Genomic DNA, 25,400 nt, shown 5'->3' with positions numbered 1-25,400 from the left:
ACCTAATGATTTCTCTTTCATGTCTATATCTTTATGCTGATCTTGAGACTTGCATTTGCAAGTCAAATTTTCTTTTCAGCTCTGGTGTTTTCATCAGGAATGCTTGAAAGTTCTCCATTTCATTAAAAATTCATTATTTGATTTGAAATATTCTATTAAATTTTGCAGAGTAGGTTATCCTTAAAATATACAATTCTAATTCCTTTGCTTTTTTAAGCACGGTATCTGCTCTATCTAGTGTGATCTTGCATCTACTTTCATAGTTTTGCATCATTTCTTTCTGGCTGTTTGAAGTATTTTCTCTTTAACCTGAAGGCTATGGAATATGGCTACAATACAATACAATACACTACAATACACTACACTACACTACACTACAATACAATACAATACAATACAATACAATACAATACAATACAATACAATACTTCTGGGAATTTTTTTTTGTCATTTCCTTCAGGTGGAATCTTTCAATGTCTGTTTTACTCCATGGTTCTAAGATAGGACAGAATTCCCTTATGATTTCTTGAAATATGATGTCTAGACTCTTTCTTTGATGATGACTTTCAGGTAATATTATAGACCTTTAAAAAATTAATCATTGAATTATTTTCTAGGTTATTTTTCTGAGACATTTCACATTTTCTTCCATCTTTTCACTCTTTTTAATTTTTTTAGTGTCTCATGGATTTATTAACTTTCACTTATGTAATTATAATTTTAAGGAATAATTTTCTTCAGGGAGATTTTTTATTTCATTTTCTTAGACAATTCTGTTTTTTAAAGTGTTATTTCCTTTAACATTTTTTATGTTCCTCATTCTATCATTCTTATTTGATTTTGAAAATCTTTTTTTAGCTCTTCCAAGAATTCTTGTCATAGATTTTTTCTTCAGTTTTTCTTTCTAAATATTTTGTCATAATTGTCTTCTGAGTTTGGGTTGTCATCTCCTGTCACCATTGTAGGTTTTTATGGTCATTTTTGTTGTTTTCTCATTTTTTCACCCTATTTCTTGACTTTGTGTTTTTTAGTTGGGTTCTGTTCCCTACATGAAGTACATGACACTGACTAAAGTATTTTGTACTGCTGTTTGAAGAGCTAGTTCTGTGAATTTTGAAATTTCCAGTGCCTTGAAGCTTGTAACATCTGGAGAGAAATGTAGTCACTGATTTCATCTGAATTCTTGGTTTTACCCAGGAAGAGTCCTTGTTCCCTTAGGATTGCAATTAATACTGTTCTTAAGGGTCCTTGATTCTTTAGGATCAGAAATGATATTTTTTCCTCATAATCACTGACCTCTTGTGACCCAAAACAATATTGTCTCCCCCAAAGTCTACCATTTAACTATTAACCGGAAGTGTATAGAGGCAACAGATTTGCCAAGCAACATCTAGTCTCCTATCCAGTACTTGCACAGGAGTCTCTGTAATAACTTGTTGACCAGTTGCCATGTCTTCATACAGTTTCTAGCTTCAAAGCTCTCAAAACTGATGCTGTTTCTATCATCATCTCCTGGTCCCATAATTGGTGACTCATCCACAGGGGCTTCAGGTGAGCCTCTGACCTTATAGTCACAGATTTATCCTAAGTTATTTTAGCCTAGACAAAAGACTTGCATTGACATTTTGTTTGCTCAGCCACTCCAATATTCAATTTGAGACATTATTTTAAAGTTGTTTGGAGATGAATGTTGGATGAGCTCAGCTAAGTATTTTCTCTACTCCACCATCTTCATTCCACTCTGGTAGTCCATACACAACAAATACAGTCTTTTAAAAATATTACCTCTGTTCTAGTATCAATTCTAACAGTTAGGCAATCAGGGTTAAGTGACTTTCCCAGGTTCACATAGCTATAAAGGGTCTGAGGCTAAATTTGAAGCGTGGTCCTTCAGGCTCCTGTTCTGGCACCCTATCCATTCTACTGTCTAATTATCTCTAACAAATAGAGGTTTGATAACTAAAGTAGGGAGAGCAAAAATAGGAAAAAGGAAATTATAGTCTAAATTCCCTAATAAATATTGAGGCAAAAATTTTGAAATAAAATAATAGCAAGGAGATAACAGTAATATATCACAAAACTTTAATATGCTATTACCAGACAGAATTTATACCAGAAGTGCAGGGCTGGTTCAGTATGAGAAAACCATAAATCTAATTGACCATGTTAATAAAAGAAATGATCTGATTATGTCAATAGATGTAGAGAAATATTTTGTAAAACAAATTGTAACAACTTTTGTATGAAAAACATGAAATAACATAGAAATAAATGTAGCTTTTCTCAAAAAGATAGGCATTTTTCTTAAACCAAAAGCAATTATTTTCTGTAATGCAGCAAACCTAGAAATCACTCCAAGAAATCAGGGTTGAAGGAAGAATTTAAAGTATCAGTACTATTATTCAGTATTGTGTCAGAAATGCTAGTTACAATAAGAAAAGAAAAAAATAATAAAAAAGGCAATGATGAAAAAAAAAACTATTCCACTTTGTAAATGTTATGATGTTATAAATGAAGTACTCTGGTCATTTACCTAAAAATAGGAGAGTTGAAACAATTTATAAATTCAGCAGAATTGCAGGATATTAAGCAATCCCAAACAAATCATCAGCATTTCTATATACTACCAACAAAGCTCATCAGAAAGAGATAAAGAGAAAATCCATTAAAAATAACTGGTAGGTAGTATGTAAGACTAGTGAATCTGCCTGTGAAGACAATTCAAAGATTATATGAACATTATCATAAGACATTTCGCACAAATAAAGACAGAAATAAACAGTTCAAGGAATCTTATTTTCTCTTAAATAGTCTAAGCCACTATATTAAAATTATATTTTACATAATTTTTTATTTATTTAGTACTGTAACAATCAAATTCCATAAAATTATTTTGAAGAAAAGTGCAAGGATATCAAGAGAATCAGTGAAAATAGTAACTGATTCAACAGTACAATCTACAATGAAAAGTAGTAAAAATCAAAAGAATCTTGTACTGACAAAGAAAAAGTGTTCTTTTGGCAGACTGGATTAGGTAAGCAATACAATGTAGAATATCAGAACTAAATGTACTTGATAAACCTAGAGATTCAAGATCTGGGGGCAAAAAAAATCACCATTTGGCAAAATATTACTACCATGACTGGAGAACAGTTTGGCAGAAATTAGGCATAGACCAACAGCTCACATAGTATACCCAAATTAGATCAAAATGCATAAATAATTTAGACACAAATAGTGATATCATAAATAAAATAAAGGATCATTTAAAATTTATCTATCAGAAATATGGATAAGATAAGATTTTAGCATTAAACAAGAGACAGAATGGATCATAGGAAGTAAAATGTATAATTCTGATTATATAAAATAAAAAAAGTTTTTAAACAAAAACAGCAATGCAGTCATAATTAGAAAGAAATAGAAAATTGAGTGTGGAGTTTTAGAAAAAGTTTCTCTGGTAATGGCTTAATTTCTCAAATATATTGGCAACTGTATCAAATTTACAAAAACAAGAGTCTTGCCCAAACTGATAATCAAAGGATATGAATAGATAATTTTCAGATGGAGAAATCAAAGCTATCTATAGACATTATAAATCATGACTGATTAGAAATATGCACATTAAAATAAAACCTCTGAGATACCACCTTATAGCAATCAGATTGTTTAACACGACAAAAAATAAAATTACATACACTGGAGGGGATGTGGGAATACAGGGATACTAACAGTACTAGTGAAGTTGTAAACTGGCCCTAACATTGTGGAAAACAATTTGGAACTCTACGTAAAGGGCATCTTTAAAACTTTGCATACCACTTGACCCTAAAAAATTACTACTAGGTCTGTATTCCAAAGAGACCAAAGAAAAGAGGAAAGGATCTATTTCTTTCAAAATACTTATAGCAATTCTTTTTGAGTTTGTATGAGATCAAAGCATTGAAAAGTGAGAGGATACCCATCAATTGAGGAATAGCTGAAGAAGTGTTATATGATTGTGTGGGAATACTATTGCTTTATAAGGAAAGATGAGCAAGATGCTTTCAGTGAATCCCAGGAAGACTTATATGAACTGAGGCAAAGTGAAGTGAGCAGAAACAGGAGAACATTTACACGGTAACAGCTAATATAGTAAAAATGATCAAAAGTGAAAGACTTAGCTACATTGATCAAGATAATGATCCAAAATGATTCAACTAGACCCATGTTAAAAAATACTATCCATACATCCAGAGAGTGAATTGATGAACTCTGAGTGCAAATTTAAGCATGTTTTCCCCACTGTCTTTATGTCTATTGCTTTTTAAAAATTTTGAAAACATGACTATGTTGGAAATATATTTACATGACTTAACATGCATAATTAATATCAGATTTCTTACCTTCTCAATGGTTGAGGGAAGTACATAAGGAAGGAAGCATATTGGAGAATTCAAATAAAAATGTTAATTTTTAAAATGATCTGCTAAAAAATCTTTTCATTTAACTTTTGCATAATTCCTTCTTAGTTATTTTTTTCTATATTTTGCCTTTTAATGATAATGTTTATAGATAAATTTAAGAGGACCAAATCAGAGATTGAATTTTTCTTCCTTCTATTTTTTCATCAAAAGTAGGCTCATCTATAGATTTCTTGAGCTCAATTAATATTGAAAAATTCCAATCAAATTCTAATATGACCCTTCTTCCATGCAATTGTTTTTGCTCCTTGTGAAAGAAAATAACAAATATATCTTCTAGGTCTAGAAAGAAAGGTAAGAGGCTTAGCTGTTCTTTCTGTTGCTTTCCTATCTGTGCCAGATTCCTCAATTCTCATACCTAAGCTATTTAAACTAGTCATTTTAAAAAGATGCCCATTTTGAATGGATCAATGAAACAGTGAATCATTTCAGTTTGATTGAAACAAAGTTATGAACCTACTTTTTCCTGTGAAGTGATCACTTGAAGGTCCTGGTGACTTATCTTTGTTACACTGTACTGCCTTGCAGTTAGAAAGTGTCAGCGAGGCAACCTCCATATCAATATAATATTAGGGATTCCAAGCTTAGAAACTAAGAGGCATTTGCTGCTCATTGAGTATAACAAATTGCTTCGAAATATTTGCGCATATCATACCCTTTCCTCTAATAGCCCTGTTAATGATGTTGGTGACTGTTGCTTTGGATCAGGCTTGTTAACCCTGTTTCTTCAACATTCATGACACATGCTTTTGCTCATGACTTTTCTCAGACTGCTTGGCAATACTTTCATCTGACCACAGAAGGAGAAGCTGTTTATCAGTAGGAGGAAATATTGTCCCCAGTTTTTATATATGAGGGATTTGCCCTGTGGGTCAGATTGAACAGGACAAAGCCTTTATTTGTAAAAGATGGATAATACTTTCACCTAAAGCTGTCCTATAAATTTTGTAGAATAACAGTCTTATTTTAAAAAGTGAGCTTCTATCTCCTCCACAAGTTACTTAGTCCTTTCAGGTTTTGTATGTGACCTTATAAATTATTAAGGCATGATGGAAATGAAAAGTGTAATCCCTAGAATACTGAGACCACTTTTACACTGATGGAATTTGCTGGCAGATTCACTAAACCACTGGCAACTCCACCAATTTCCTAATAATTCTGCCAGAAAGGAGGGGGAAAGGTTCATGGCAGGATTTTCACATGGTCCTATGTGTATCTGAATTTAAAACTCCTTCTGTGGTCTGGCCAACCCCAAAGATTCCACTGACATTCATGCCAAAATCTGATACCGAAACTCTATCTCTCTCTCTTTTTATCCCTCCTAATAATGCTTTCTCCTAATTTCTCTACTACTCTCATTTCAAGAGCAGGTTTTCCCTGAAAATATAATTTTACAAGGAGTAGTGACATTGGAATACTATAAGTACCAAAGGAATTATTTGAGGAAGATTTTGATAATAATGATAATGAAAATAATAAATCTGCTATTCTGAAATTGGCTTTTCAAATTCTGTTCTAAATGCTCTGTTGTCATTTAAGATATAGGAGCTATTGGAAGACAAAATGTAAAATTCTCTATCAAAGTCTATTTACTAGTTCAAGACCTGGCTAAAGCATTGCTGAAAAAGTGAAAAACAATTCATTCCTTTCCTTTACTGTAAAGTCAGCCAGAAATTTCAAAAAGAAAAACTGAAATTGTGATACTTATATAGTAGATTGAGAGATTGTTTCTGAGTCCAGTGCCTATAGTTACTATCTCAAAATGGTGAGAAATATACCAAATAAAGTGATAGAAGCAACAAGAAGAGAATAAAGAAGCTAGTTCCCACAAAAACTTACTGTAGGAAAAAAAGGAGGAAAATGAAGATCATTTTTTAAACCACAGCTCCTAAATACATTGTGTACACTCCAACAATGCATTAATATGTATGTATGTGCACTATAGGAATGATGTAAATGGCAACAAAAATAGTCTTTGATAGTATTAAAGGAAACATTATGCCCAGAGTTAAGGTAGCAATAGTCTTTGTGTACATTCCACATTTCATACAAAGGTCATAGAAGAGCCAAAAAAAGAATGAGAAAGTACAAAGTTCACAATTAGAAAATTAGATTCTAGACACTGACTTAATCTTGCCATCCCCAATGACTTACAATATCTCTTCTGCCCTTTCTAACTAAGCTCCTTAAAAAGGCCTTTTGCATTTTTTTACTTCACTTTCCCTCTTCCCAAACTCTTATAATTTGGTTTCTATCTCACCAGACCATGGAAACTATCCTCTCCAAAATTTCCAGTGTTCTCTTAGTTACCAAATTTAATAGCCCTTTTTCAGTCTTGCTCTTTCTGCAATCTTTGTCACTATTGAGCTTTTTCTTCATTCTAAGTTTTTTGGGACATCAATGTCTACTCAGTCTCCTACTTATCAGATTGTTCCTTCTTGGTTTCCTTTCCTGGATCCTTACCCAGATTACTCCTTATCATTCTAGAGGTCTTACAGGATTCTTTCCTGGGGCCACATCTTCCCCCTGCCCTCTATATTAGTTTACTAGATGGACAATTCTCAAATCTATCTATCCTGCCATAATCTTTCTTCTGACATTCAGCCTTGCATTTCAACTTATTTTCATATGTATTAAACTGCATGTTTAGGAGACATCCAAAATTCAACAAGTTTAAAACTTAACTTGCTATCTTTCTCCCTAAACCACCTCCCCCTTCATAATTTCCCTATTAATATAGATGATAATATTCAACCAGTTCATTGAAACCTAAGTCAAACTTGACCCTCACTGTCATATCCAATATGTTATCAATACCTGCTAATTTTATATTTGCAAAATCACTTGACATGCCTCTTCTTTCCTTTGACACAGTCACAATTCTAGTGCAGACTTTCATCAAACAATATTTTGCTAGTGAATGTACCTGAATGCACCTGAACCCATCTTCCATTTCCTATTTAGCCACTAACGTGATTTTCCTGTAGTATGGATCTGGTCATGCCACTATTACCACCTACTCAATAAATTTCAGTGACTCCCTATCACCTCTGGAATAAATAAAAACATATCCTCTTCCTGGCATTCAAATCATTTCACAACCTAGCCTTAACTTAAATTTCCTCTCTTCTTACAACTTATTCCTCAATAACAATTATTTAATACAGTGACATTGACCTTCTTTGCCATTCCATGAATAAGACACTTCATCTCTTGGCTTTGGGCATTTTCTCCAGATATCCCTCATGGTTGGAATGCTCCCTCACCATCTTAGTCTTCTCATCTTTACTTCAAGTCTCACCTAAAAGTCCATCTTCCCCAGTAAGCCTTTCCCAAACTTTCTTGATTATAGTGCTTCTATCTTTTAATATTTCCTTTCTCATATATAGCTTGTTTGTAATAGTTTTTTTTTTAATTTTAAGATCTGTTTTGATTGTTTCTTGGCCTTTTGGCTAAGATCAAGTGTAAAATCATTATTGTATTAATTAATTTAGAATATTTTCCCATGGTTATAGGATTCATGTTTTATCCATCCCCTCCTCCCAATCCCTTCCATAGCTGACACACAATTCCATTGGGTTTTACATGCATCATCGATCAAAACTTATTCCCATATTATTGATATTTGCACTAGGAAGCTCATTTTGAGACAATATTCCTAATTATATCTCCATCTTCCAATGTGATCAGGCAGTTGTTTTTATTTTTTTTATTCTGTGTTTCTACTCCCTCAGTTCTTCCTCTGAATGTGAATAGCGTCCTTTCTCAAAGGTCCCTGATAGTTGTCCTGGATCATTGCATTGATGGTAGTAGAGAAATCCATTACATACGATGTCACCACAGTGTATCCGTCTCTGTGTACAATGTTCTCCTGGTTCTGCTCCTTTCACTCTGCATCAATTCCTGGAGGTCTCTCCAGTTCACACGGAATTACTCCAGTTCATTATTCCTTTGAGCACAATAGTATTACATCACCAAAAGATACCACAATTTTGTTCAGTCATTTCCAAACTGAAAGGCATACCCTTGTTTTCAAGGTTTTTGCCACTACAAAGAGTGTATATGTATATGTATATGTATATATATATATGTATTTTTTAATAAGAATTTTCCATATGATCTCTTTGGGGTATAAATGCAACAGTGGTATGACTGGATCAAAGGGCAAGCAATCTTTTAGAGCTCTTTGGGCATAGTTCCAAATTGTCATCCAGAATGGTTGGATCAATTTGCAACTCCACCAACAATGCATTAATGCCCCAAATTTGTCACATCCCCTCCAAAATTTAATACTTTCTTTTGATGCCATTTAGCCAATCTGCTAGGTGTGAGGTGGTACCTAAGAGTTGTTTTGGTTTGCATTTTTCTAATTATGAGAGATTTAGAACACCATTTCATGTGTTTGTTGAGAGTTTTGATTTCTTTATTTGAAAATTGCTTATTCATGCCCCTTGCCCATTTATCAATTGGAGAATGTCTTGGTTTTTTGTACAATTGATTTAGTTCCTCATAAATCTGAGTAATTAGAACTTTGTCAGAGTTTTTGTTATAAAGATTTTTTCCCAATTTGTTGCTTCCCTTTTAATTTTGGTTGCATTGGTTTTGTTAGGAAAAAAAAACTTTTTAGTTTAATATAATCAAAATTATTTATTTTATATTTTGTAAATTTTTCTAACTCTTGCTTAGACTTAAAATCTTCTTTTCCAAAGATCTGACAAATATACTGTTCTGTGTTCACTTAATTTGCTTATACTTTTCTTCTTTATATTCAAGTCATTCACTCATTCTGAGTTTATTTTGCTATAAGGTGTGAGATGTTGATCTAAACCTAATCTCTCCCATATTGTTTTCTAATTTTCCAAGCAGTTTTTGTCAAATAGTGGAATTTTGTCCCAAAAGCTGGGCTCTTGGATTTATCATAGACTATCTTGCTGAGGTTGTACAACCTAAGACTATTCCACTGATCCTCCCTTCGTTCTGTTAGCTAGTACCATATTGTTTTGATGTCCACTGCCTTATAATACAGTTTAGTATCTGGTACTACAAAGTCACCTTCCTTCACATTTTTTTTTCATTACTTTCCTTGATATTCTTGATCTTTTGTTCTTCCAAATGAACTTCATTATAGTTTTCTGTAATTCAGTAAAAAAGGTTTTTTTGGTAGTCGATAGGAATGGCAATGGCAAATAAATAGATTAATTTGGGTAGGATGATAAAAATAATATTTTATTATATTAGCTCATCCTACCCATGAGCAATTAATGTTTTTCCAATTGTTTAGATCTAGTTTTAATTGTGTGGAGAATTTTTCGTAGTTCTGTTCATATAATTCCTCTGAATAACTTGGCAGATAGATTCCTAATATTTTATATTGTGTGATTTTAAATGGAATTTCTCTTTCTAACACTTGCTGCTGGGATATGATAGAAATATATAGAAATGCTGATCTTTTACGTGGGTTTATTTTGTATCCTGCAACTTTGTTTAACATGTTGATTATTTCCACTAGCTTTTTAGTTGATTCTCTGGGATTCTTTAAGTAGAACAACATATCATCTGAAAAGAGTGATAGCTTACTCTCCTCATTGACTATTTTAATACCTTCAATTTCTTTTTCTTTTCTAATTGCTCCTGCTAGTGTTTTTAGTACAATGTTAAATAATAGAGGAGATAGTGGGCATGCTTGTTACATGTCTGATCTTGTTGGGAAGGCTTCTAATTTATCCCCATTGCATATGATGCTTGTTGATGATTTTCGATATATACTGTTTATTATTTTAGGAAAGGTCCTTCTATTTCTATACTTTCTAGTGTTTCCAATAGGAATGGATGTATTTTGTCAAAGGCTTTTTCAGCATCTATTGAGATAATCATGTGATTTTTGTTGGTTTTCTTGTTGATATGGTCAATTATTGAATGGTTTGCCTTATATTGAACCATCCTTGCATTCCTGGAATAAATCCCACCTGATCATAATGAATAACCCTTGTGATCACTTGCTTGGATCTCTTTGCTAGTATTCTGTTTAAGATTTTTGCATGTATGTTAATTAAGGAGATTTTTTTGTAGTTTTCTTTCTCTGTTTTTGATCTACCTGGCTTTGGGATCAGTGCCATATTTATATCATAAAAGGATTTTGGTATAACTACTTCTTTGCTTATTATGTCAAATAGTTTGTATAGTATTGGAATTATTTGTTCTTTGAAGGTTTGATAGAATTCACTTATGAATCCATGTGGTCTTGGGGATGTTTTCTTAGGGAGCTCTTTGATGGCTTGTTCAATTACTTTTTCTGATATCGGATTATTTAAGTATTCTATTTGTTCTACTGTTAATCTAGGCAATTTCTATTTTTATAAATATTTATCCATCTCATCTAGATTACCATATTTATTGCCATATAATTGTGCAAAATAGCTTTTAATGATCACCTTGATTTCCTCTTCTTTAGAGGTGAGGTCTCCCTTTTCATCTTTGATACTGATAATTTGGTTTTCTTTCCTTTTTTAAATTAGATTGACCAGTATTTTATCAATTTTGTTTGTTTTTTCAAAGTATCAGCTTCTAGTCTTATTTATTAATTTAATAATTCTTTTACTTTCAATTTTATTGATTTCTCCTATAATTTTTATAATATCTAATTTGGTGTTTAGCTGGGGATTTTTAATTTGTTCTCTTTATAGTTTTTTAATTTGTATGCCCAGTGCATTGATCTTTGTCCTCTCTAATCGGTTAATATATGCATTCAAGTAAATAAATTTCCCCCTGAATACTGCCTTAGCTACATCCCACAGAGTTGGCAGGATGTCTCATCATTGTCATTCTCTTCAATGAAATTACTGATTGTTTCTATGGTTTCTTCTTTAACTAACTGGTTTTGGAGAATCATATTATTTAATTTCCAATTAGTTTTTGATTTGCCTCTCCAGTTGCCCTTACTAATTATTATTTTTATTTCATTATGATCTGAGAAGTTTACATTTATTATTTCTGCTCTTTTGTATTTGTTTGCAATGTTTCTATGCCCTATTGCATGGTCAATCTTTGTGAATGTACCATGTGCAGCTGAAAAGAAGGTGTATTTCTTCACATATCTATTAAATCTAACTTTTATATAATTTCATTCAATTCTCTTATCTTTTTCTTATTTATTTTTGGTTTGATTTATCTAAATCTGAAAGAGGAATATTTAGATCACCCACTAGTATGGTTTTACTATCTATTTCCTTATTGAGCTCTGACAGTTTCTCCTTTAGGAATTTGGATGCTACCCCATCTGGTGCATACATGTTGAGTACTGTTATTTCCTCATTGCCTATACTGCCTTTTATTGGGACATAATTACTTTCCCTATCTCTTTTTTTTTAAAACCCTTAACTTCAGTGTATTGTCTCATAGGTGGAAGAGTGGTAAGGGTGGGCAATGGGGGTCAAGTGACTTGCCCAGGGTCACACATCTGGGAAGTGGCTGAGGCCGGATTTGAACCTAGGACCTCCTGTCTCTCAGCCTGACTCTCAATCCACTGAGCTACCCAGCTGCCCCTCCCTATCTCTTTTAATCATATCTATTTTTACTTTGGCTTTGTCAGAAATCATATAGTCACTCCTGCCTTCTTTTTCTCATTTGATGCCCAAAAGATTTTGCTCCAGCCCTTGACTTTAAACCTGTGTATGTCCATTCACCTCATATGTGTTTCTTGTAGACAACATATGGTAGGATTTTGTTTTCTAATCCACTCTGCTATTTACTTCTGTTTTATGGGTGAGTTCATCCCGTTCACATCCAGAGTTATAATTATCAGTTGTGTATTCCCCAATATTTTGGTATCCTCTCCTAGTTCTACCCATTCTTCTTATGCTATTTCCTTTTAAATCAGTGGTTTGTTTTAGACCAGTCCCCCTTGTTCCCTCCCTTGATTTACTTCCCCTTCCACCTCCTCCCTTATTATTCCCCTGTTTTTATTTTTTAAGGCCTAATGAGTTCCCTCCCCCTTCTTCTCCCCTCCTTTTTTGACCTCCCCACTCCCCTGCTCCCCTTGATTGATCCCTTCTGACTTTCTCAGTATGGTTAGATAGAGTTTTATATCCCAATGGATATAGCTACTCCTCCCTCTCAGGGTTAATTACACTGAGAGTAAGGTAATGACTTTTGGATAATGTTATTCATGGGAAATTATGGGCAAAATGTTTTTGTTCTTGTTGTTGTTGTCATAATATTCCAGTTGCAATACAATTATGTTTTTGTTGTTTTGTCTCAAAGTCTTGATATTTTGAGGATTGTATTTGAAGTGAAGAAATATGTTAGTTTTTGTGATATTTTGCAACATTTCCACAATATTCTGGCAAAATCTACATTATTCAATAGGTCAGAATTTCTTAAGACTGTCTCTTCTGGATATCTCTTGTATAGGTATTATAATACTCCTCCTTGTTTTGTAAAAATTGTGAATGATAGTCCATTTAAAATTTTCCATAGCTTGTCAGTTTGAAGTAGATGCCATCTATAGAGGACTTTTTGATTCTATGATTGGAGCTTATTGATTTCATAGGCTGAATTTTATTACTTTTTTATATTCAGTGGAGTTCATTTACTATTACTATTACTTTTCTATTCTTCAGATTGCTCATCTACAAAATAAAGAAGTTGATCCTGGTGATCTGTAATGTTCCTTTTCATGCTAAATCTTTAATTCTATATTCCTACAATACCAGGTAAATAATTTTCTTGTTTTCCTTGGCAATTCTATAGAGCTGTGCAGTGCTTTCTTTCTCCTCTTCTCACAGCATGTGAGAGAGGAAGGCAACTGTAGAATGCTTGTTTCAATGACTTGGAAAAAGACTGATTTTGAATTTATTCATGATAAAATATTCTAATATACTATATTATAGAATAGAGATTAATAAAAATCATTGCTCTCTAGAGCAATTGAGCAATCCTAGCATGATGATATTTAGCAGGAAAAATGTTATTGTCTATTCTTAGTTTAAGGGAAAAAAACCATAGACAATTGCTTGAGCACAGAATGGGGAAACAAAAAAAGACCTCTGAACTAGGCATAACTTTAAGAGAAGGGAAATTATGTCAGTAAAAAGTTAGTCTATGGAGTATCATTTCATCATTTCTCAATTCCTATTCATTTTGCCTAGATCCATATATTGTCAATATATTTGATTCCCGATAGTTAGTTGGTTGCCCAGGGAAATACATGTGTACATAGACCATAACATGATGTACCTTTCTGGTTAAGCAGTGCCTTAGGCACAGACAATTGATAGGGAAGGACTGAAATTACAGTTCTCAAAATCTTTTTTTGCTCTCTTTAACACTCTCTTTAGATCTGCTAGGTATTCTTGATAGGTTTGTGTCCAATCTGAATTTACTTCTTTAAGGGTTTATCAAAGATGTTTGTAAGTAATTTCTTTTTCTAAGTTGATGTCTTGAGCTTATCATAATGAGTTTATAAAATATAATATTGAGCTCATAATATAATATAATAATGCATTTATAAAAATATCACAATTTTTATGGCCAAATATTTTTGGTGGCTTGCTGATTTTCCCACATTACTTTGGATTTTATTATTAGTATTAGTATTATTAGAATTAGTATCAGCTAACTTCCAAGGTGGATGACTCATCTGAGTTACTGTATATTATATTCTGCTTCACAGAACATTCTCAGAGTCTTGAGATTTTTGCTGCTTCCAATACAATGTCATATGATGAGAGATCTGGTTGCTGTTCTCCTTGTCTGCTTTATGATCCTTATATAGCTAGAGCCCCTGCTACCTCATAACTCTAACTACTCTTTCCCCTGCAACTACAATCTGGAACAGAGTAATGGAAGGCAGAGATACTAGATGGAACAACATCTCACTGCCATTACAAGGGCCCCTTGTAATCTCTTTCTGATAATGTATTTAGTCCCTTTTCCATTCTTCTGTGAAACTGCTCTTCCACAGTTGATGTTATTCAGATGCATTCTAATCTCATCATGCTGAGATTATAGACAACAGCCACAGTGTCTTCAAGCTTCTTTTTCTGTCTTCCTAAACAGCACCAGAATTTTTCATGAAGTTCAGATTTTTTTCCAGCATTTTTTCTGCACTTATCTGATAGGACAGGTTTTGGGGAAGGCTTAACCTTTGTGATTTTTCATCTCACCATCTTGCCCTGTTACTAGAATTTATAATTTAAGAGACCATTAAGGTTATGGCATATTCCTTCCAACACATTCTCATTCCTTCTTAATTCAAGGGGCTAATGTAATAAATGATCTACTTAAAGACAATCTTTATTAAAAAGTATATTCCTATAAATAGGAGCACCTGGTGATGCTCACTCCCCAGCCCCTGCAGCACTGATAAATTTTGCCATTTACCAATATTGGCATGCTGTAATATCAAGAAATACAGAAAATACAGCTTACTAAGCTTAGTTAATAACATTCTGTCATTATTAAGCCAATATTTTTTTATTTACAAATCAGTCACTAAATTAAACAAAGTATTTTTTAAACTTATGTAAATTAGGCACTTTAGATTAAGTTAAAAACATGAAAGATTGTAGAGAAGTCTAGATACTCCACTCCAATTTGCCAAGTATATTGAAAGACATGGCATGAATTCTGTTTCAAAGAAATGAAAACTAAGGTTGCATTGATCAATGGATGGATGACTGAACAAATTATAAAATTTGAATACAATTCAATATTATTTAGATGAAAGAAATGATAGGCATGAATTTGGAGGAAACTAGGAAAATCTGTATGAACTGATATAGAATGAAATGTGTAGAACCATAAGGGCAATTTATATAGAAGCCACATGTAAAGATAAACAATTAGCAAAAACTTAAAAATTCATATTAATTCTATTTTCAACCATAAATCTGAAAAACTTATATGGAGGAATGTTATCCTTCTTCTCACAATGATCTTTGGTCTCATATTCAATACTATGTGTTATACCAAGGCAGAAGAAAAGAAAGGGCTGGTCAATGGAGGTTAAGTGATTTACCCAGAGTCACACACCTAGAAATTGTATGAGGCTAAATTGAAAAACAGCAATTTCCAACTTTAGGCCTGGCTTTCAATCCACTAAGCCACTTGGTTGCTCCCTAGGAATATTTTTTACCATTTTTCAACTTTATTTTTCAAGTCAAATTTTTCCCCTCTATTCCCTTTCCCTTGTCCCTTAAGAAGGCAGGAAATTATCCAAAAAATGACAAATATGAAGTGATTCAGAATAAATTTCTATATTAGCCATGTTCAGAAAAAAGGAGAGGAAAAACAAAATAAAAGGAGGTGAAGAATCAAAGGAACAAAGGAAGAAAGTAGAAACAAAAAATATATTTCAGTCTGTACTCTGAATAAATCAATTAAATTTCTGGTGGTAAAAAGTGTTTTTAATAAGGAATTCTTGGAATTGGGGGGCAATTATTTTGATGATCAAAGTTATTAATTATTTTAACAATATTATTAACATAAACAATTTTCCTAGTTCTTATTTCACTGTACATCAGTTCATATATGTATTGTTAGGTTTTTGTGAAACTTCCCTTTTCATCACTTCTTATGGACCAAATATACTTCATCACATTCATACACTAAAACTCTTTAAAATTAATCCTTAATTTTTATAAATTTTGTTTTTCCCAGTTACATGCAAAATAATTTTTAACATTTATTTTCTTAAATTTAAATCTTTAAATTATTTCCCTACATTGTCTCTCTGTAGCCTCTCTCAGATAGCAAGCAATTTGATTATATTGATTATATACATAATCATGTAAAATATATTTCCATGTGGGTCATATTGTGGAAGATGACACATATCAAATCAAAAGAAAAAAGACAAGAAAGTATAAGTTAGTATGATGAAATCTGCATTCTAGTTCCATCAAATCTTTCTCTGGAGGTGGATAATATTTTTCCTCATGAGTCCTTTGTTATTGTCTTGGATTGTGGTATTGCTGAGGATAGCTAAGTCATTCAGTGTTGATGATTATATAATATTGCTATTATTTTGTTCGGTGATCTCCTTGTTCTGCTCAATTAACTTTGCATCAGTTCATGTAAGTTTTGTTATGGATAAAAAGGGAAGACACCAAAATTGGGAGGGTGGTCTCCTTCCCTTGATTAGCACATAATAACATTATTAAAAATAGTTCAGAGACTTATTGTACTTTAAAAGTGTTGTTCTTACATAAAATGCACATATTTACTTGTATTTAGTGTTAAACATATTGTACATCTCTCATGAAATTACATTTTAAAAAATGTGGCATTTATGGTTCTCATGGCCAAAAAGGTTGCAGACCCTTGAGTTAGGCTGAGAGAGGACCTGCTTCTCTCAGCCAGGGAAGATTTGGCTGCCTTAAAGTAGAGGGTATACTAAAGGGATAGTTTGAATTGAAGGATGTCCTACTTGCCTATTCAGGAAAACTAAACACACAAAGTCTATTCAATAAAACCCCAAAAGCCAACCTGCCTCCCAGAGCCCCAGGAGAAACAGGAAAGGAAACAGGGAAATAATATGGAGAAGGTCAGGGAAAGGTCCAGAGAAATTAGGTAGGTTCGAATTGTCCAGAGACAAAGCACAGACCAAAGCAAAACAGAAAGCCAAGCTCTAGTTAGTCCTTCCCCTCTGTTCAAGGCTCAGGAACCAACTGACTTCTCTCAGAATTCTAAGGCTTCTAACTGCCAGAAGTTTTCAGTTGGCTCCCTGCAAGAGCAAAAGCCTCTCTTGCATCTTTTGCATTACAGTTTTTCCAGGTTTTTTTTTTAAATAATCTTTCTCATCACTTCTCATAAAATAGTAATATCCCTTTACAATCATATACCACACCTTGTCTAGCCATTCTCCAATTGATAGCCATTCCATCAGTTTCTAGTCTTTTGCCACCACAAAAAGAGCTGCTATAAATATTTTTTTCAAAGGAAAAAAACCACAAATGAAACTACGTGGTTCTGTCAATAGACATAGAAAATCTTTTGACAAAAGAGAACACTAAATTCTTTTTAAAACTATAAAATCAATAGACATAGTTGACTTTATTATTGAAAAAAATTTCTCATAAGAATGAGGAAAGTATGAGTGCCACTATGAATACATAGATGAATAAATATATAGACATGAAACCATATTGAAATGATCAAAGGCTCATATACACACATATATATATATATATACAATATTTACATGTACATATACAAATATTAAATATATCATTGTAAATATTAAATAATAATTGTGGTAACAATGCAAAGGAAAATATTAAGGGATAAACATTAGCAAAGATGAAATTATTTCCCCTATTTTCAGATGACAGTGGTTTATTTAGGAAATCCTGAAGAATCAGCAAATAAATTAATAAATATGATCAATAGATCTATTAACAAGATGCAAAATAAATCCACAAAAATAAAGGAATGAAAATTTTTTATTAATAATTCTAAAAAATTTAGATATGGTCAAAAGACTGATCCCTTTTAAAGTAGCTACATTATTTATGTCTTTATATAAAACCTAATACAACATGTTAGAGGCTTAAACAAATCTAAGTATTAAGCATTTTTTACATAATCCAAATATTTAAAGATGGATTATTCAGAAATACATCAAATAAGTAAATTAAAAATGAATATATTAACACATTAATTTAATATATTTAATGACATGTTAGTTAAATGGTCAATATATCACTACACTGAACTAGTAAAACAATTTTTTTAAGTTCATTTAGTTATGCTGGGTGTTAAGATGGTAGAATAAGGGATACTCAGCTCACCCAAACCCTCTAAAAACACACAAATAAAAGATAAAGTTCAAAACAAAGGAAAATAAGAAGGCTGTATCTCATTGGGGTAAGAAAGGAACGTAGTCCAGACAGTATGGTGTGGGAAGCCGTTCTATGTATTAAAGCCTTTGGAGAAATAGGATCAAATTTAGGGCCTGTTATCTGGATTCCCTACATGACCAATCCAGGCTGAGGCAGTCTTTGTGTTTGGTCCTAGTCACCTGAGCCCCAAAAGGCTCTGGTACCAGCAGGTAGGTTAATCCAAAATCAACTTGATCCCTCCAAGAAGGCTATTAGGAGTCATTTAGAGAAACAGAGTCTGTAACAGATATTTTATCTGGATCCGATTCCAAAATCATCGGCAAGTAAAACTGTGTGTATGATTTTCTGCACTGCATGTCAGGATGCAGACTGAACGGGCCATCTAAGATAAAAATCTGAGGCTCCTCTTTGGACTCAGTCTTTGATCCCCACCTTTTTTTACAATTCTTATTGGAGAGCTTTGAAGTGGCAGACCAGCACCTACTGAGTTAATGATTCCTTTCCTAACAAATGTTAATTAGATAAGAGTGCATATTCAGATTAGAACTGGCTCCTTTAGGATTTGACTGGTGAGCATCTCCCTGGGATATTTCCTCTCCCAGAATTATCCCTACTAATTGATGGTTGGAATTTGGCCATTGTCTTGGTACTTATACCTTTACTCTTTAGACTTTAATGGTTATGTATGATCTGTTATCCCTTCATAGGTGTGTTCTTTGTTTGAAACCAGTATATAATAAACTCCCAAGCCCACAGACTTTGGGACAGCATGGGCTAACCACTAGTCTAGTTGTTCTCATTTTCTTTCTCCTGCTTTAACCATCCTATGCCACCATGCCGCTCAGGACCCCAAGAAATCATATAGAGGCATGGCCCCCTATAGTGTGGCTTTGGAAAACTGGCAGAATTAGGAACAACACAAAATGTTTCCATGTATTTTGAGGCAAGGAAACACCAGATTGGGGTACAGCCCTACATGTTGAGAAATACCCTGTGTTAGCAAAACCACATACCCAATAAAATGCCAGTGTTAGCTAGCAGCCCAATTCACTGCTATGTGGCCTGAGGCAATAAAACAGCAGAATGAGGGAGTAGTCCAACATCAGCCCTACACAATTCCATGAAACCATAGGTAATGAAGGGGTAGAGCAAGGAGCAATCCTAAATAATTTCAGTGGCCTAATGGTGATTAAAATGTAATGTACGAGTAGTCTATATGGTAAATCTGCGTAACAGAGAACAGCCCAACATAGGAAATAATAGGGCAATTGACAACAGGGATGTTGAATCCAACTGGACAAAACACGTGAAACACCCTCCAAGAAACCATCTGGGCCAAAGTATACACTGAAGGTCTCAAAGAAAGCCAGACTTTCCCCAAACCCCCAGATAAGGCCATTCTGCAAGTCTGGAAAAGTGCTCCTTCAACCCCAAGAGCAAGGCAGAACCTCAATAGATAAACAAGGTAATGGGGGCAAAGTAATGAGGAGGGGGCAAAAAATAACTAGAAAAATGAGTACTAGAAATACTTAACCTTAGAAAACTACTTAAGTGACAGAGTAGATGAAAATAGAAACTTAGAAAACAATATTGGAAAAAAGAAAATGTGAAGCCAAAGCAAATTGAGAAATGTTGTCAGGCCTCCAAAGAACTCTTGGAAGAACTTGTAAAGAAATTTAAAAAGTCAAGTAATAAAAGAAATAATAGAAAGATTCAACAACTTTGGGGGGAAATCCACTGAAGATAACAACTCCCTAAATGTAGAATGGATCAAATAGAAATAGAGATGCCAAAAAACCCACTAAGGAAAACAATTCTTAAAAGACTAGAGTGGGTCAAATAGAAATGGAAACACAAAATCTCAAGGAAGAAAATAATTCCCTAAAATTATATTAAGCAATTGGAAGCTAATGACTCCATAAGGCACAAGGAAAGAGTAGATAATATCAAAAACAGTAAAAAAATGGAAGAAAATCTGAAATCCCTCACTAGAAAACCAAATGTTCCGGAAAACACATTCATGAGAGACAATCTAAGAATAATCAGAATACCTACAAGCTATTAAAGAAAACATCCTGGACACTATATTAAAAGATATCACCAGGGAAAATTGTGCTCAAATCTTCAAGTAAGGGAGGAAAATAGGAATTGAAAGAATCCAGACATTATTTCCTGAGAGAAATTCCAAAATAAAACATTCCAGGAATCTCATGGGAAAATTCAGAAACTTCCAGGCCGAGGGAAAAGTACTGCAAGCAACCAGAAGGAAAAAAAATTAAACATTATGGAGTCACAATCAGAATTTCACAAGATCTGGAAGCTTCTTTACTAAAGGACCAGAAGTGATGTAACATGATTCTGAAAGGTAAAGGATCTACACTAATAACTAAGAAGCATATATTAAGCAAAAATGAGCATTATCCTGTAGGGAAAACAAAGTGATGTTTAATGAAACTTAGGACTTCCACAATTCCTAACCAAAAAATAAAAGTACAGAACTAAGAATAAAATCTGATGGGCAAATTTGATACTCAAGAGAAGAATAAAGAGATAATCAGAAGTGAAAATTTAAGGTTTTTAATTAGGCTGAGGAACATATTCATGCCTGGGAAGGAGATAATTAAGATATTTGGGGATTCTAAGATGCTTGAGATACTTAAGGTACTTGAAATATTTAAGATACCTAAAATACATAAGATACTTAAATATTTATCACTGTTAAGACAGTGAGAAAGAGTATACATAGATAAAAGGAAGGAAGGAACCTGGATAAGATGGGCTGATAAAAAAACCTCAAAGGGCAAGGAAGATAAACACAGAAGGAGACTAGAAAACTGAAGATAAAGATTCAAGATAAAAGTCAAGCCTAAGAGTAAATAAAGCAAAGAAGGGGGTTGGGGGATATGGACAATGTTTGAACCTTGCTTTCACAGGAATTAGTTCAAAAGGGGAATAACACACTCAGCAAGTTATAGAAACCTTCCTTACGCTATAGGGCAGTAGGAGAAAAATGGGAATAAGAGATAGTAATGGTATTGCTGGGACAAAGGGTATGTATTATTTTATTGTTCTTTGGTATAGGCCCAAATTGCTCTCCAGAATGGTTAAATAAGTTCTCAACTCCCCTCAAGTCAATAAGTGACCCAATTTTCCCACATCAGTTCCAATTTTGGTCATTTTTCTTTGCTACCATATTAATCAGTCTGACAGGTATTTGGTGATACCTTAGAAATGTTTCAGTTTTCATTTTTCTAGTTAATACAGTCATCCCTCACTATATTGCAGTTCACTTATCACAGCTTCAATGTATCTCAGGTTTTTAAAAAAATTGTACATAATTCTATATCATGGAGTTTTTTAATATATCATGGGATTTTGCTGAAGAATACCTTACTGTATACTTCCTCTCCACTGTAAAACTCTTTCATGCCTCTTTTACATCAGTTAATTTGGCCAATTCTATTTCTCTTTTCCCCCTTCTCCCAATGCATTCCTATTTCTCCTTAAGTTTTTTTTAGATATCCTATCATATTTAACTCACACCCTTACCCTCTATCTATGTATACTACTTCTAATTGCCCTAGAAATTACAAAGTACTTAGGAGTTTCAAGAATCATCTTCTCATGTAGGTATGTAAAACAATATAACCTTATTGAATGTCTTCTGATTTCTCTTTTCTGTTTACCTCTTTATGCTTGTTTTGAGTCTTGTATTTGAGAATTAAATTTTCCATATAGTTCTGGTTTCATCAGAAATGTATAAAAAAGGGGCAGCTGGGTAGCTCAGTGGAGTGAGAGTCAGGCCTAGAGACAGGAGGTCCTAGGTTCAAACCTGGCCTCAGCCACTTTCCAACTGTGTGATCCTGGGCAAGTCACTTGACCCCCATTGCCCACCCTTACCAATCTTCCACCTATAAGACAATACACCGAAGTACAAGGGTTTAAAAAAAAAGAAATGTATAAAAACCTGTTATTTCACAATGTTTCTACTAGAACTTGACATAGGATCCCATTGCCTATTGAATATGTATTTAAATAACTATTTTATGATCTACCTTCCTTAGGTTGACTATCAGAAGATCATTAAAAAATAATCTTTCTGTAGGTTCATCTAACAAGGAAGCAGGCATGACCTTATACAATACTACTAAATAAAAGAATATTGTGTCAGAGGAACTGAGTTGTACTCTCAACTGATTATTTGGTTATGGGAAAGTTATGAACTTTTACTTATATAAAAGTTTCTTCATTTGTAAAATAAAGGGATGGACACACATGAATTAAGAAATACATTCAAAACATTTAAGAAGAACTTACTGTGTACTATGACAAGTATTATAAAAGCACTAAGATATAAATACAAAAAACTGACCTTCCTCTTAACGCTTGAAAATTAAACTTTCAATTGATGCAATTAAAAAAATTACTAGGATTTACTATATTTTCTACTATTTCTGCAAACAGGTTTAAATTTATATAATTACATTTATTAAAACCTACAATTTTAATGAAAAAATCCATCTTATTTTCTCTATTTTCTTTACATTAAGAAGAAAAAATACAATGAATCATTTGAGACTGATTGGCATTTCTAGATACTCTTAAATTCTGGTATTTCTAATGGTTAGACCAGTGATGGGCAACCTTTTGAGCTTGGTGTGTCAAAATTCACCAAAAAAACAAGCATAACTCAGGTGGTATGTCACTTCGAGAAAAAAAAAGCAAAATTGTGTGTTATTTATAGTTTAAATAACAAAAAGTATAATTAAAATATATAACTATATTCAATAAATGAAATAGATAAATTAATATACGTAGAATTGTCATCTACAGTGCACAGAGAGGTCTACACTACACTATTCTACAGCAAATGTTTCGTCCTCAGCATGTGGCCCCATACTTCTCTGTATGTGTCCACATGCAGCCGTGTGTCATAAAAAATGGTTACATGTGTCACATGTGTCATAGGTTTGCCATCACTGGGTAGACTATACACAACAGGAAATAGTATCTAGGGAGTGGTACCTTGGTACTGAAATTTACTAAGTATTGAGTAGTAACTCTAGGGAATAGATTGTTTAATTGATGAGTAATGCCAGCATTTATTTTCTCACATTCATATGATATTGATAATATTTTTCATTTTCAAGAAGGATTAGATGGATTCTGCTTGGCTTTGAACTATGGACAATGTATGGAAGTTACAGAAATTAAGATTTAGAATTTATGCAAGCTAAAATTTCACAACAATTAGTTTTGTTCAAATATTACAACTTTAAATGAAAGTATAGAACCTGATGCCGCTGCAACAAATAACTATAGGAGAATATTTTACTCAATTTATCATGTATCTATCATTGTGCTAGTTGCAACAGTGAGACAAAATAAGCCATTGTCACAGCTCTCAATATCAAGATCAAGAGAGAACATTATTTTGATATAGCATAATTTGTATGAAAAATCTATTTATTCAATACAAACCAATATATTTGTAGGAGACATTCACAAAGATAATTCTCAGAAATAACTAAATGTTTTATTAAATATGCTTTGTTACAAGTTGCATAAAATAAATAATTAACCCCTTGTGACTAATGAAATTCCATAAAGATAACTGAATAATCTTGTGAAATTTGAGAGTATACTTGCACATTCTCATGCATCTAATGAAGAATTTCTTTAAATTCTAAATAGAGAAAACAAAAATTCATTCATTTAACACATGGTTGACTAGCAATTGATTTTTTAATCTCAAAGAATAAAAATCCATTTTACATACAAAAAATATACATTCACTCATGCACACAAAATAACAGTAACCAGGAAGGTTAGGATTATAAAAAATTTAAGAATATAATTCTAGACATTATTGTTTATGTGAAATATATTAATAGGTCTATATTTGAAAAACTGAAGTTTTGGTTTTCATCACTATAACTCAACTCTTTAATTTCCTTCTCTCTCATCTATTTTCTTCCTTTCAAATGAATACACTCATAAAATGCTATGCTTTCTCCAAATTGCTTATGCTTGGTATATTTATAAACGTCTCCTTTTCCAGTAGTTAGACTACATCTTGACATTTGCTCCTATACATAGTTAGCCAGGGTGTAGAGATCCTTTTTGGCTGCTACCGCAGTCCTTTATAGAAAATCCACTTGTGTGATACTGGCTGTGTAAGAATCCTTCACTCCACCTAAGCATAGCATTTTCCAGATTCCCATGTGGCTAAATTACTTCCAAGCAAAATGGAATATGGACACTAGAAATCTTGTTTCTATTTTGGAAAGCTAATGCAGCTCAAAGATGGATTAACTTTGTCTCTTTCCTGATAGTTTGTTACCTCAGTGCAGAATTGGCGAAGGTTTTCAAGTTCACCTCAAAAAGAAACTTCAAGCTGAATATGAGCCCTACTCCCAATTCTGCATTACCCCAGAGAGCTGTGGGAGAAACTGTTCACTTTGGGTGGCTGGACAGAGGGGTAGGACATGGAAAAAATATTCTTGGCCTCTGGGAAGAGGAGAAATGGGGCAGTTCCCCTGTGCAGACTCACTCCATTATCTACTCAACTTTTTCTTGCTAGGAATCTCCTTCCCACGAACACATTTGAAATTTCTTTATAGCCAAAAACATTATTGTCTCTGTGTTAGGATGGCCTATATTCACTCATACAAGTCAATCAAGAAGTTCTTGCCAAAACAATAGGACTGTTGTGCTTAAATTAGAAACTTCTATGAGGCTTGATTTATAAAATATTTTCCTACAGAAAATCATCATCCAAAAATTGGTGTCTCTTAATCCTGAAAGATTACCATGACTAAAAAAGTTTTCCCTACCAGGAGAGTATATTAATCACAAAATCATTGAAAGAAACAAACAGGGTTTATGAGTATTTCATAGAGCTGTCAGGAGTTTGTCTAACAAATCACTTGAGTTGTCAAAACTCATGCAATAGGAAAATATTACCTTCAGGCACTCAATGAGGAGGCAAGTCAGGGGCAGATAATGAGTTGAGGGAATAAATTGTACACAAGGAGTACATCATTATATGAGCCAGAAACATGCTCCTTTGTGTCCACAATGTACTAAGGAGTTC

Source organism: Gracilinanus agilis, chromosome 1, assembly GCF_016433145.1.
Source record: "Gracilinanus agilis isolate LMUSP501 chromosome 1, AgileGrace, whole genome shotgun sequence".
Classification (NCBI taxonomy): domain Eukaryota; kingdom Metazoa; phylum Chordata; class Mammalia; order Didelphimorphia; family Didelphidae; genus Gracilinanus; species Gracilinanus agilis.
The sequence above is the reverse complement of the archived record's forward strand: the minus strand, read 5'-3'. Positions refer to the sequence as shown.